Below are 13,162 nucleotides of genomic sequence, written 5' to 3' on the forward strand. Positions count from 1 at the left end.
GTTGGAAACACTTTGCAAATTCTCCATGTTTTTGCTGAGAACAGGATCATGCATATTTATTTCAGTGATATTTGCGAGTTTTTTTTCTTGGAACACCAATTGCTAGTAAAGCTAAAATGAACCATAGGTAATATTGAAAGCAATTTGGCTACAATTTAGAGAACAGTTATACTATTTCCAAGGAGAATGGAAACTAGAGATCTGAATCATCTAAATTAATAGGCACTTTGGAAAGGAGTTGAAAAAGAGGTTAGCCAAGACCTTTGCTGTTAGAAAACATGGAATTTATGGTTTGATATAACCAGCTGTGTATGTCTTTAAGGCTTTATGATGTAGTCTGAAGCCAAGCGTTGATTTGTTGTAAATTTAAATACTAAGAAAGCAGATTTAGGATGAATATACCATACACGCACAAAAGAAATCTGCTTCAGCTTGCTAAAGAAATAACTGAATATTTATTCCTAGGATTACATGGGCTAGGGGTGAGGGGAAAGAACAGAACAAGAGTTGATTGGAACATTTGCTGTAGGTAAAATTTATTTCAGTATTAAGAAGTATTAAAGTGTGTACCAATAGCATATCACATACAGGACGTTCCATGGCACATCTACTAAATCAATGTTCCTGTATGCCTAGTAAATATAATAACTAACCCTAAATACTGTGTCACTTGTGTATGCTGAAATAAACCTTTTCTCCTTAGCCTTGTTTAAGGGAAGTCTATTTGAAGGGTCTGCCAAAGATAAATCCTGGGTCAGATCTACAGCTGTGGTTACAGCTGAATTAGTCTTTTTAATTCTCTCCTCTGCCCCTCTCAGTTCATTCTGATGTTCTTTAGTTTAAATTGGCAACTGGGAACTTTCCAAATACTGATAGAAAGTTTGCTGAGACAACATTGTGAGCATTTGGCTGCTTATCTAAATGGTGTCCCAGTTTCCTCTGAATAGGAGAACTCTTACAAGGAAGGGATTCAAGAGCTGAACACATTTCTTTTCCTGAAAAGGCAGTTAAGAGGATATTAAATCACTGTTTACAAGTACTTATGAGGGATACGAGGTACTAGATGTTGCAATTTTATATTGCAGAATACGTGGGAACTACTTTTGTGAACTTACCTTCTTATTGTATTCAAATGTAAGTAGAAGGTCTACATAAGCAGTCAGAAAAAGCGTGCTAGAGAAACCAACAGTATTTGCTACTATCATTTTTAAAGCTTTTCAGACATACGCGAAATAAAATCTTTCAGTATATAATCAAATAGATTAATAAGATAGCAGCAGACAGTGAAATCAGAGAACGTTGTTTGCCAGGAGAGCTTTTCAACATTTAGCCCATCTAATCTGTCAATTGAAATAGAAAGAATACAACTTACAGCAAAATGGTTTACTTTCAGTTCCAGGCCATTGGCACCACACTGAGAAGCAGAATTTGATGCATGGAGTTTAATGGAATTGAAAAGCATCTGTTGTGTCCCTTTGCCAGTTAAAGACTATCTTCACACACCTGAAATAAGTAAATGAACCACCCATGAATAATTCTGCAAGGAGCAGACACTTTAAAGGCATGGGACAGTATTTCAGAAATTCTATGCCACCAGCACCTAAGTCAATTTTACAAGTGATAAAAGAGCCAAAGGGTTTGAAAATGGCTGTGTGGTTATGCTTGAAGCCTTAAAATGATATATAAAATGCTTGCTGAAAGACCAGAGCAGTGCTTGGTGTGGTACATCCCCCAAACCTGTCCACCTTCTCTCATCTGTTGCAATCTGTGCTGCAAGTTGCATTTATAGCACTGTGTTTTGTAGCTGTTGGGGGAACTTCATTCCACAAATGTGACTGATTTTGAACCTATCTATGCAGCTGACCCTCTAAAAATCCTGTGGCATGGAATTCTGCAATGTCATAATATACATTTTATTAGCTTCAGACCTTCTTATCCTTGTTGCTTTGATTTGGTTTCATTTGGTATTACTTTCCTCTAAGAAAGAATAATACAAGAAATTCCCTCTGATCATTCCTCATTCTCCATTTCCACGCAGTTCATAATTTTGCATCTCTACATGAAACTCTGCCTGCCTTTTCTCATCTGAAAAATCCTAAACAACTTTCTGGCCCTTTATAGAGAAGATATTTCATTTCCTCATATCTGTCTTTTTTTTTTTTTTTTTTTTTTTTTTTTACTCTCTTTTTATTTATTTTTATTTTTTTTATCAGATGAAGAAGTGGAATTTTACACAAGCACAAAATATGGTCCCACTACAGATTATTATTCTTCTTACTTCAGCTTAATGTTTTTCATGTTTTATTCACTGCTGGTTTTAACCATAATGTTCTATTTACCTTCATGACAGCTCTTGAAGGCTGAGTGGAAATTCTGAAAAGATTGTGAACAGTGACTCTTAGATCGCTTTCCAGAGTGGCAAAATCTAATTTAGAGGTTGCCTCTGTTTACGTGCAGTTAAAATTTCTTTCCCATGTGTTTGCTTTACATTTAACCAGAATTGCCTTCCATCTGCCATTGTATCTCCTTGTCACTCAGCACCGTGAGAACCTTTTGCAACTTTTTACTATGTATTTCAGACTGGAATGTCCTGAATCATTCTCTGTCATCTGCAAATTTTGTCACTTCACTACTTGTTCCCTTTTGCGGATCACTTATGAATATTTCAAACAACACAAATCTTGCACTGATTCCTTTGGTGACAGCTATGAATAATGGGCTTTTTCTCCCAACTCTTGAATCTGTTATTCCTCTTTCTCTCTTATTTCTAACATTGTTTTAAGAGCTTCAAGTAAACATTGGATTGGGACATTTTTTTAATACTTGTTAAGTGTTAATAGTTGTATGAGAAATAATATGTACTGAATCTTTTAACTCTTTACCAAAATATCATAGTTAGGCTTATTCCCATTAATTCTATTCTTTATGACGCATTTTCAACAATTCACTCAACTGATACTTTAACATATAATAATATAAATTTCACACCTACAAATCCATGGCCTTGCTAATTTTCTACTTTTTCCGACACCCTTTTCTGTGATAGTCTTTTTGGTCTCTCCTACTGATTCAAAGATCTAATGCAAGAATAACTTTTGTGGCATGCTCTAACTAGTTGTATAGGAAAAATATTTCTACTTCCTAAGAACTCAATATATGTATTTTGCTTCTTCCAATATTTACCCCATGATAACCTGTTTGCTTTTTGAAATTACAGGAGCCATCTCATTCAACGGCTCAGCATTGCTCCTCCACCTGGTGTAATTACACACTTGCTGGCTCACACTCTGGTGTTACATCTACAACCACTGGCTCTGAAAATTTAAATGTATGCTAGGATTTTTTCCTTGCTCAAAGAGATAAGCTAATAATGATACGCTCAATAGATGCTGTGGGAATAGCGCTCTCTGCATGCACATGTGTTGCTTAGTGTCAGCTGAATAGCTGATTGTGAAATCTACAAGGAATCAAGATAAGCTAGGAGATGAAGAAGGAGGTGCTTCTTCTACAACAACTGCTGCCAGCAGTTCAGCAGCTGCCCTCAGTACTGCTAGAGAAGAGTCTGAAATTTCGTGGGCTGGCCCTTCTGCTTGTCTACATCTTTTACAGAGTAGAATCAATTTAATACATCATGCATTTTGTTAATTATTTTTATATATGCAGTGAACTAAGCTTTATTCTACAACAAGAACAAAAAATTGTGAAATGGTGTATCTTTGATTTTTCTAAATTAGGTTTCTTTTCTCTTTGTCATCATACAGCTTGTGCATCTCCCAACTCACTGATATTATGTAGCTCTTGTGTCCAAAGAACTCTGAAATATTTTCATTCTAAACAGAACATTGACCACTTTCTTTCCCCATAACCTTTTATTTTATATCCATGAACAGATTTTGGAATTTTGGGAAAATATCCTCTTGTTGAATAATATTTTGTTCCACTAAGAGGGAAGGTGAATCCACATATTGTTCTGAATAGTCATGTCAGCATAAGGAGGGAAAAGAATCTATCCAGAATTTTAGAGAATAGCAATACATTACATTTATGTAGGAATTAAATTGATCTTCCGCAGCTGGAAATTCTAGTATTTATAGTCTCAAATATGCCTTATCTCAGAAACAAGTCTCTTCAGCATTACTTCTTGATCTCTTCAAAGATTGTGTTTTTGTTTTCTGTTTAATTCTGTGTTGAGATAATACAGATGAAATCATTCACTGAGATTGGGTTCACTGTGGACACCATCGGTATGGAAATGTAAAAGATAAAGTTCAGAAATGTCAAGAACCGTTATTTTCATTTGAAAATGAGGATTCCTTACTGGGATGAAATATTCATTATGAAGTGTTTTTGGTTTTGGTTTTGTTTTGTTAATAAATGAGATGGCTATAGTAAGTGCAGATCCCATACGTGAAAAAAGTCAACGAATACAATGGATAGTTCATAGAATCATAGAATATTCCTAGTTGGAAGGAACCCAAGAAGGATCACTGAGTCCAATTCCTGGCTTCACACAGGACCACCCAAAATCCAAACCCTGTGTCTGCGAGCTGTGTAAAAATGCTTCCTGAACTCCAGCAGCTCAGGGCTGTGTCCACTGCCCTGGGCAGCCTTTTCAATGCTCTCTGTCCTCTGAAGTACGGCATTTCCCTAACTCCCACCTGCCCCTCTCCTGACACAGCTCCATGCCGTTCTCCCAGGCCCTGTCACTGTCACAGAGAGCAGAGCTCAGCGCTGCCCCTCCACTCCCTGTGAGGAGTTGTAGCAGCCATGAGGCCTCCCCTCAGCTCCTCTGTTCTGGGCCCAACAAAACAATTTCCATCTAGACCCTTCATAATTTCTGTAGCCCTACTTTGAACGCTCATAGTTTTATGTCCTTCTTATAATGTGGTGCCCAACCTGCACCCAGTTGTCAAGGTGAGGTTGCACAGTGCAGAGCAGAGTGGGACAACCCCTCATGCATAGTGGCAGTGCTGGGTCTGGTGCACCCCAAGGTACAGGTAGCGCTTTTGACTGTCAGAGCAAGAGCACACTGTTGACTCACATTCAACTTGCCTTCAGACTGAACCTCCGGATCCCTTTCTGCCAGGCTACTCTCCAGCTTCTCATCCTCCAGTCTGTATGTATATCCAGGGTTGTCTCATCCCAGGCACAGAATTTGGCACTTGCTCTTGTTAAACTTCATGCAGTTAGTGATTGCCCAGCCCTCTGTTTTGTCAAGATTTCTCTGCAAGGCATCTCTGCCCTCAGGGGTATCAACAGCTCCTTCCAAATCAGTGTTGACCTCAAAACTACATAGTAAAACTTTATGTCCTACAACCAAGTCATTAATGAAAACATTAAATAGAACTGGTCCTAAAATGAAACCCTGTGGAACACCACTTGTAATTGGATGCCAGTCTGATGTAACCCCATTTGCTGTAATTTTTTGAGCCTGATCCATCAGCCAATTGTTCACCCATTGCATTATGTATTTGTTTAGCTGTATGCCAGACATTTTGTCCGGAAGGATAATGTGAGAAACAGTATCAAAAGCTTTGTTGAAATCTTGAAAGATTACATCAACTGACTTCTTTGTCATCTGTGTGGATAGTCTTGTCATAACCTTGCCATACTTGTAGAAACTACTCTGGGAAGAGAATTTTGTACTCCCTCAGCTGTATTTATTCTTTCTTTTTCAATTAACATGTATCGTAGATGGACTACTGTCTATGTTAAAAATGAATTTTCTTTTGAAACAATGGAGTAGTTTGCTTTCATGATCTAGGTTACCCCATTTTAAACCAGATCAATTATACTACATACCTATTATAATTACTATATTAAATAACAGCCAAACATTGTACAATAGAGGTTTTATCCACCTTCCCAAGTGACTGAGCCAACAAATTAGAAATAATCACACGTTTGAGATGGCTGATTGATCCTCTTATTCCAAATTTGATTAACAAGAATATTAAGCTATTTTTGGAGCAGAGTGCATATTTAGGATAATTCAGGCAACAAAAAAGCAAGACAGCAATGGCACTTAAAAATGAAAAAGTAAAATCCCCAAGATAGCATACCTAGGAAGAGTAAAGGAGAATTAAACTAACTGAAATGAAGAATCTAATGGGTTGACCATCAGTAAGGAATTAAATAAGATGTCAAATCCTGGCTCCTTAGGTGAGAAACAAAGAAAGAAAAGAGAAAATGAAATCATTATACATTTCAAGAAATCTGGGAAAACATGAGCAAAATTTCAATGGAGATAACCACAGTTCACTCTCAAAACTGGGGAGGACTTCTTTTCCAATCCTGGAAAGAAGACAAGAAATGATAACAACGACAAGAGGGAAAAAAAATGTCAGTGGGGTACTTCAAGACATATTTCATATCTCTATCACAGCAATGTTTACCTTCTTTTTTGCCTGCCTTTCTTTCTCTCATATTCTACTCCTGGGGGTCAAGTGTGAACTTTGAATGTTTTATTATTTCCTTCAAAATACTGTTAAGGGCACTTCCCACCATAAATGCATAATGTTTCCAAATCCTCCATATCTTTTTTTCTGATTTTTTTAAATTTTCAGTCCTTCTTTAAATCTTGGTGAAGCTGGTCATAAGATGCAGAAGTTACTAGCTAAGCTAATAATTGGCAAATGAACATCTAACACAATCATGCCAGCAAAACTTCTTCAAGAAAGAAACCCAAAAGCGGTAAAAATCTTCTAGCAATAAAATAATGGCAATAAATTTTGAGTCCAAAATGAGAAGTTGTAACAAGGCATTTTGCTGAAGCTGATCCAGTTTTAATGAAAGAATTAAAGATTCATCAGGCCGCAGACAGAGAGCAAAAAGAATCATCACTCTGTCAAGTGGTTAGGGTACATGCTGAATGATGAAGGATGATGCAATTTCATGAAATGCATGAGTGCTCAGAACATAAGTGATGAGATTTACTCTCAGTCTGGATTGGTTGCAGTATTCATCTGTGATGTGTAGTTTGTCCCTACAGGTGAGGACAAAATTGGGTTTGAATTTCCTCAGTATTCATAAATATTTTCCTCATTTAACTGCTGACACTGCAGCACAGCTTGGTTTTGGCCAAGGTCACATAGTTAACATCCTCCAAATCTTCCCTCTGGATCAAGTTCTATAGATGTAGTGAAGGGGAATGATGGCCAACTGGGAATGTAGGCAGGGTTTTGACAGAATTCAAAACTACTGTGAAGATGAGGCTTTCTCAGAAACAAATAAAGAGTCTGCAAGGAAAATCTTTATTGCATCACAGTCATGGAAAACCAGCTTTGATGACTTTGTCTGCATTGCCTATCTGTAGCTGGAGTTCAAACAAATTAAATGCCTTTACTGTTTTGTGAATGCTCATTCCTAGTTAATTGGGCTACAGAAGGCTCCACCAGCTGTAAGACCACATATGCTTCTGCAAAATAGGTTCCCAATGGCCTGCAATCAAATAATATTACTACTAATAATACTAATTTATAATTACATATAGACTACTAATGATTCTTAGCCATCACTGACTTGAATTGGTTTTCCACCAGAAGCAAGCTGGAAAGTAGAATGTATTGCTTGCTCACAGCGAAAGAAAATATTACTTAGTTTGAATTTTGCTCCCATTTTCACATATATATGTATATTATAGATTACACCTATATGACATGATGAAATAAAAATTTTAGCTACAGATATACAGATAAAAAACTTGAAAGTATAATTGTATAAAACAGAATTGAAATCTATTTTTCAATTAGGGATATATCTTCATGTGGTAAGTCAGAAATCACTATAACTTGTTAGACCATAATTAATTGTGTACCTCTAGTAGAACAATGGGATTCTTGGACCGCTAACTCAGACAAATTTGCCCCACTAGCTACACAGAGATTTAAATCCAAATGGATTTGTACCATCACACATTACAAAATCATTGTTTATAATTGATCGATACTGTTGAGCACTTCTGAATATTACTCACTCTCCCCACAGCAGCACACAGAGCCAAAATCAGATTACAGCAGGTCAGTGAAGAGTGCAAAGAATGACTAAGTAAATTCAATATAAACCACCTGGGGCCTTCCTGCCATCTACTTATGCATTAAGACAGATAGTAATAATATTGAAATGGAGAATTTCATTGAAAGTTTGGTGGCCAATGCTGTAGCTTCCCTTGTGCCTTTTAGTCCATTTAGGATTTAAGTGGGAATATAGTTCTTTATGCAGATTTAAGCAGATGAATGGAGGTAATGTCACAAGAACAATGCTTTGCTTTTAAGTCACTGCACACTCTGAATGTCAGGATGGTGGTGAGAAGTGGGCCTGTAGAGTCAAAAGAGTCAAGGAGATTAAAATGCAATCATTAAAGGAGAGCTCACTAAGTTGTCAAAAGAGCAAAAAAGGAAAACAGCCAGTCTTGGCTTCAACATGTGCCAGTTCAGATGGCACACCAAAATGGACATCTGGCCAGAGATAGATGCAAGAGGAAGCAATCCCCTTAATAAGTTTAGCTTGAGGATCTACCTGTGTAATAAACTTCCAGCAGGGAGTAGAACATGACCCTCTGATCCCTTTTTATCAAGGGCAACAGCTTTGCAAGGGGATGGTGTTTCACAGGAAAAGCAATGTCAGCTTGTGATTCTGTTTCATTACCAAGATGCCTGTTAGCTGCTGGAACAGAGCAGCCTATCTTTGATCTGCAAGAAGCTGGCTGGGAATGCTGTCTGCTCATCTCATTTTAATTTTGCAAAATTACAGCAGGTAACTCCAATTTCACACCCTGCTTCCCTCGCAACTTCTCAGTGAAGGTCACAGTCTGCTCTGGATGCGCAGAATGGATTTCTCCTTTAATCTCACCATCAACAACAAAAGAAATTCGAAACAGGTGGTTTCATTACAAAACCTGTCTCTCCAGGACTGGATCTTGCAGGATGCCCAGGCTAGCTTTAAATTAGCTGGCTTAAAACCCTACACATCGTAGATAGCGGACTGTGCAGTTGAGGCTACACAACCCTCGTTCTACTCTTGGATTGCACTGAGGTACTGACTTGTACTGAGCTCCAGTTAATTCTGCAGCAATCAGTACCAAAATGTGACCACAAAGGCTAGCAGGGGTGTATAGCTGGATTCCTTTGAGTGTGCCAAAATCAGAGACACACTCTTTATGCAAAACCAAGCTCTGTACTATATATACTATACAAACTCCCTGAAATTGCTCTGCTTTTATTCTCTTGTCTCTCTCTCTCTCTCTCTCTTTTTTAATATATACATATATATATTCATATACATATGAATATATATTCATATACACACATATGTATGGCTTTGTGGCTCTGGGCAGCCTGGTCTAGTGTTTGGCAACCCTGCACATAGTAGGGGGGTTGAAACTTGATGATCATTATGGTCCTTTTCAACTCAGGCCATTCTATGATTCTATGATATTCAATGGCAATTATTACCTCTAAAAGCAAGAAGCATCATGAGGTATCCAATCATGAGGCTTGAAGGATAGCTTTCTAGTCTTAATAGACTTTGTTTATTGATAGTGAAAGCAAATATCTTTCACATAGTCATTTCTTGTCATTTTAAGGCTTGTGGAATATCCCTCCTGACTGTTGCTGCATCTGCTTCTAAGGAGTGGAAATAGCCCAAGGTATTCTCTTAACTATAATTATATTAATTATTAAAATGTAACTAAGATTACATATTGGAACAGTTTTCTTCACTGATAGAATTCTTGTCTAACTCTCAAGGTCCCTAGCAGGGAGATGAGCCAATAAATTCTGAGGCAATAATTGAAAACATCTAACCACAGCATTCAATGCAATTATATTGGCTATCTGGATGACAGAATCGATTCATTGGATCAGTGGGTGAGTTTTTTCATGTACTTCTTGTGCATTCAAGGTGCACGTAGAGAGCAATGTGTGCTGCTAATATTTTACCAATAAAAAACAACGAAAGTGAGCAGATAAGTCAGAGCTACCTCTAACATTTCTTTGCCTCGGATGTCAGAACGCTCTACTGAGACCAGCAGAGGACAAAGGGAACCGATTACTTTCTCATGGTTCCTTTAGGGATCTAGATACACTGTTTTGGAAAGGACTAGTCAGTTTAGAGGACAGTGGGGTCATAGAAAATATGTGAGGGTTTTTCATGGAACTGAGGCTAAGGAGAGCATAATTGCTATCATTGCTGAGAACGAGAACACATTTCTCCATAAATGAAATTTTAGAAACTTTACTATTTGTGCACTGAACTTACCATCTCAGAGAAAATTAGAGACATTTGTGAAATAAACTTGATCCATCCAGCTTAGAGTCCATGAATGATATACATTCTAACATATACAAGAGGAGGTGGTGATGGAGCCTCTACGAGGGTCACCGAGCACATTTACAGACAAAAAAAAAAAAAAAAAAAAAAAAAAAAAAGGCATCTACTAGCTTGGAGCCCTGACACTTTCCAGATAAGCTCAGACAAAACCTGAACAATGAGGTGTAGATAGCAGGACAAAGAAACCTTGATGGGTTCAGAAGAAAAATAACCATGATAAAAAGCTGGCATTCCAGGAACACAGGAATCAGCAACTGCTGATCTGCGACCTCTTCTACGCTCGCGTTTCTACAACAAAGAGGTCTAAAAGCTGACTTTTTATCCGAAATGATCTTCATGGTATGAACTTCCCTGCATGAGACATTCTGTCTGGATCCCTGCTGGGAAAGCTTGGCTGACTCCATACTCCTTGATGTGGATTATCTATGAATAGAGAATTTTCTGTAGTTACTTGTAGTAAATACTTGCTTTATTCTAGCAATATATATTTGCTTTAATGGCACAAATTTTATAGTAGTTTTGTTTCACTTGTAATTATTTGTGGTAACAAAGAAACTCATGGAAACAAATTCTCCATGTCCTTGTCTGTTTCAGAATGGCACAAAATCCCAGCTGAGATCTTTACACATCTGTGGGTTGAATAACCCACATAGATTGTGGTCATGATTGAGAGTTATTATCTTTGAATTATTCACAGCAATATCATCTGTGGGTACAACTATGCAACTTTCTATTCCAAAAAAGTTTACAATGAGAGCAACCCCTGAAGAGATTTCTGCTTTGGAAGCATTGAGCTAAAAAAGATGTTTTAAGACCTTGTTAGACCTCACCAGAATGCCACAAAAATGGCTGGGGTTGAAGCACAGGTGCCATGAAGGGAAAATGTGGAAACAGTGTTTGTTCAGTTTGGGAAGAGATGGCTCGGGGTATATCTGTCAGCAGCTGCGTCAATGAGAATACATCAGACTTCAGAGGGGCGTCTGGTGGGAGAATGGGATAGTAAACGGAACCTAAACTGAAACTACAGGCTAAGTGTATAGGAAAAAAAGTAAAAAATAACTAAGGACAATCTCATAGAAGGTAAGGTTGCCCAGGGAAACTGTGCAATTTTCATCCTTGGAGGTTTTCAAACCACAGCTGGATAAAACCCTGAGAAATTTGGACTGATCTCAGAGTTGACCCCACTTTAAGCAGGAGGCTGAACTCAAGAACTCTAGAGATTCTCCTCAACATAAATTAATCTATGATCCTATGATTCTTTGAGGAAAATAAATAAATAAATAAGAGAAATGTTGTTCCTGCAGGTTTCTCCTGCAGATTGCCTACTACTTTTTTTTCCAGAACTTGCCCCTGAATTAGAATCATGACTGCTAAATCTGAAAATAAAAATCTGAAAATAAAAATCAGATGGGACATGAGACATGACAGAAGAAAGGCATTCTCAGAGTTGGAATTATAGATAAAGAAACCTCAATATAAAAGCAAAACTGTTCTATTGCAAGAATGAGGAGAAATTTTGACTTCCTAAAGACGTTTGTGTTCAACTGAATTACTGTGTTGTTTTGTGAAGAAAAATAACTATTATCATAACAATGTAGATTAAACAATGTAGATTTTTTTTGTACTGTAGCATAACAGAAGATTTTATCAATCATATACAACGCAAACAAGTTAGTAGCATGAAGTAGGATCCAAAACAAAAATATGTTGCTTCTGAGTATTACTCTTACATTGCATCTTTTGCAGAATTTTCATTTTTGCAGGACAGTATGTACTCATTCTGAAATAAAACTGTAGCTGAAAATTTTGATAAGCATATAATTTACAATTCTAGCAAGCACAGATGCAAGAAAGAAATGAGGTTTAAATGAATTTTGTTCAAGAACATTGTCTTAAACTGGTACATTAGACTACTGAATATCAGTTGCCTACTATAACTTATTTTCCAAAGAACTCACCACCCAAAATATCGAACATAAACATTGCCAGAGGACTTATATTCTCTTTAACACTGTGATTAAAAATTAAATTCCTAATAAAGTATTAACGATTTTTTTTTTCTTAGAGTAACCCTTAAATCTAGTATATGTTCAGTTCATTCACAAGATGATAACAGTTATAATTGTTTTCTCTGGCACAGTTGGATGCAGTAGGCAGGGAAACATTCTCACACTTCTTTAATTGTGAAAGTCAGCCATCTGTTTTTAGTTTAATAGCATCAAATTTTCACATTTTGGGGCAAAACTCTTGGTCTCTAACATCTGATTATTTATTATAATATTGTGTATGCTTAAGAAAACTTACGTCATTTCATCTCTCTAGCAGACGCTTTTATTATTTAATTACATTATTTTTACTTCTGTATATTTCTAATTTCATCAAGAATAGTTATATAGTTGAATATCTACAGTTGATATCTCAGGATACTTACAGTGCAGTCATGAAATTTACAGCTGCTGAAATTGTGTCATTTTAATTGTAAAATCACTCAAACACCTACTTCTGCAGTAGGCTTAACAGCTCTTGGGTGTCATACTAAGTGAAGAACAAAAGACAATCCTGCCTTTGAAGAGAAAAAAGATAAATTTTTCCTACAACTCTCTCAAATACAGTTCACATGTCACGGTAATTAACAGAGTAATTAAGTCTTCATTTCACAGTAATTAACTCTTTGTGGTAAAGGACAGTTTTCTACTGAAGAACTAGCTTGAGAATTCTTTGAGCAACCTGGTCTAGTGGGAAATGTCCTCGCCTATGGCAGGGGGGGCTGGAACTACATGATCTTAAAGATCTCTTCCAACCCCAACCATTCTATCATTCTATGACTCTATGA

At 37.0% G+C, this 13,162-nt stretch overlaps 1 long non-coding RNA gene across 1 annotated transcript in view; it reads right to left on the reverse strand.

The window, feature by feature from the left end:
- The window catches only part of LOC121110647, a 52,293-nt gene that overhangs the window by 20,076 nt on the left and 19,055 nt on the right, over positions 1-13,162 (reverse strand). Inside the window, exon 3 of the long non-coding RNA XR_005859960.2 lies at positions 1,373-1,503. This is a non-coding gene — a long non-coding RNA (uncharacterized LOC121110647). The remainder of the gene's footprint in view (positions 1-1,372; positions 1,504-13,162) is intronic.

This window comes from Gallus gallus, chromosome 4 (genome assembly GCF_016699485.2).
Source record: "Gallus gallus isolate bGalGal1 chromosome 4, bGalGal1.mat.broiler.GRCg7b, whole genome shotgun sequence".
Classification (NCBI taxonomy): Eukaryota; Metazoa; Chordata; class Aves; order Galliformes; family Phasianidae; genus Gallus; species Gallus gallus.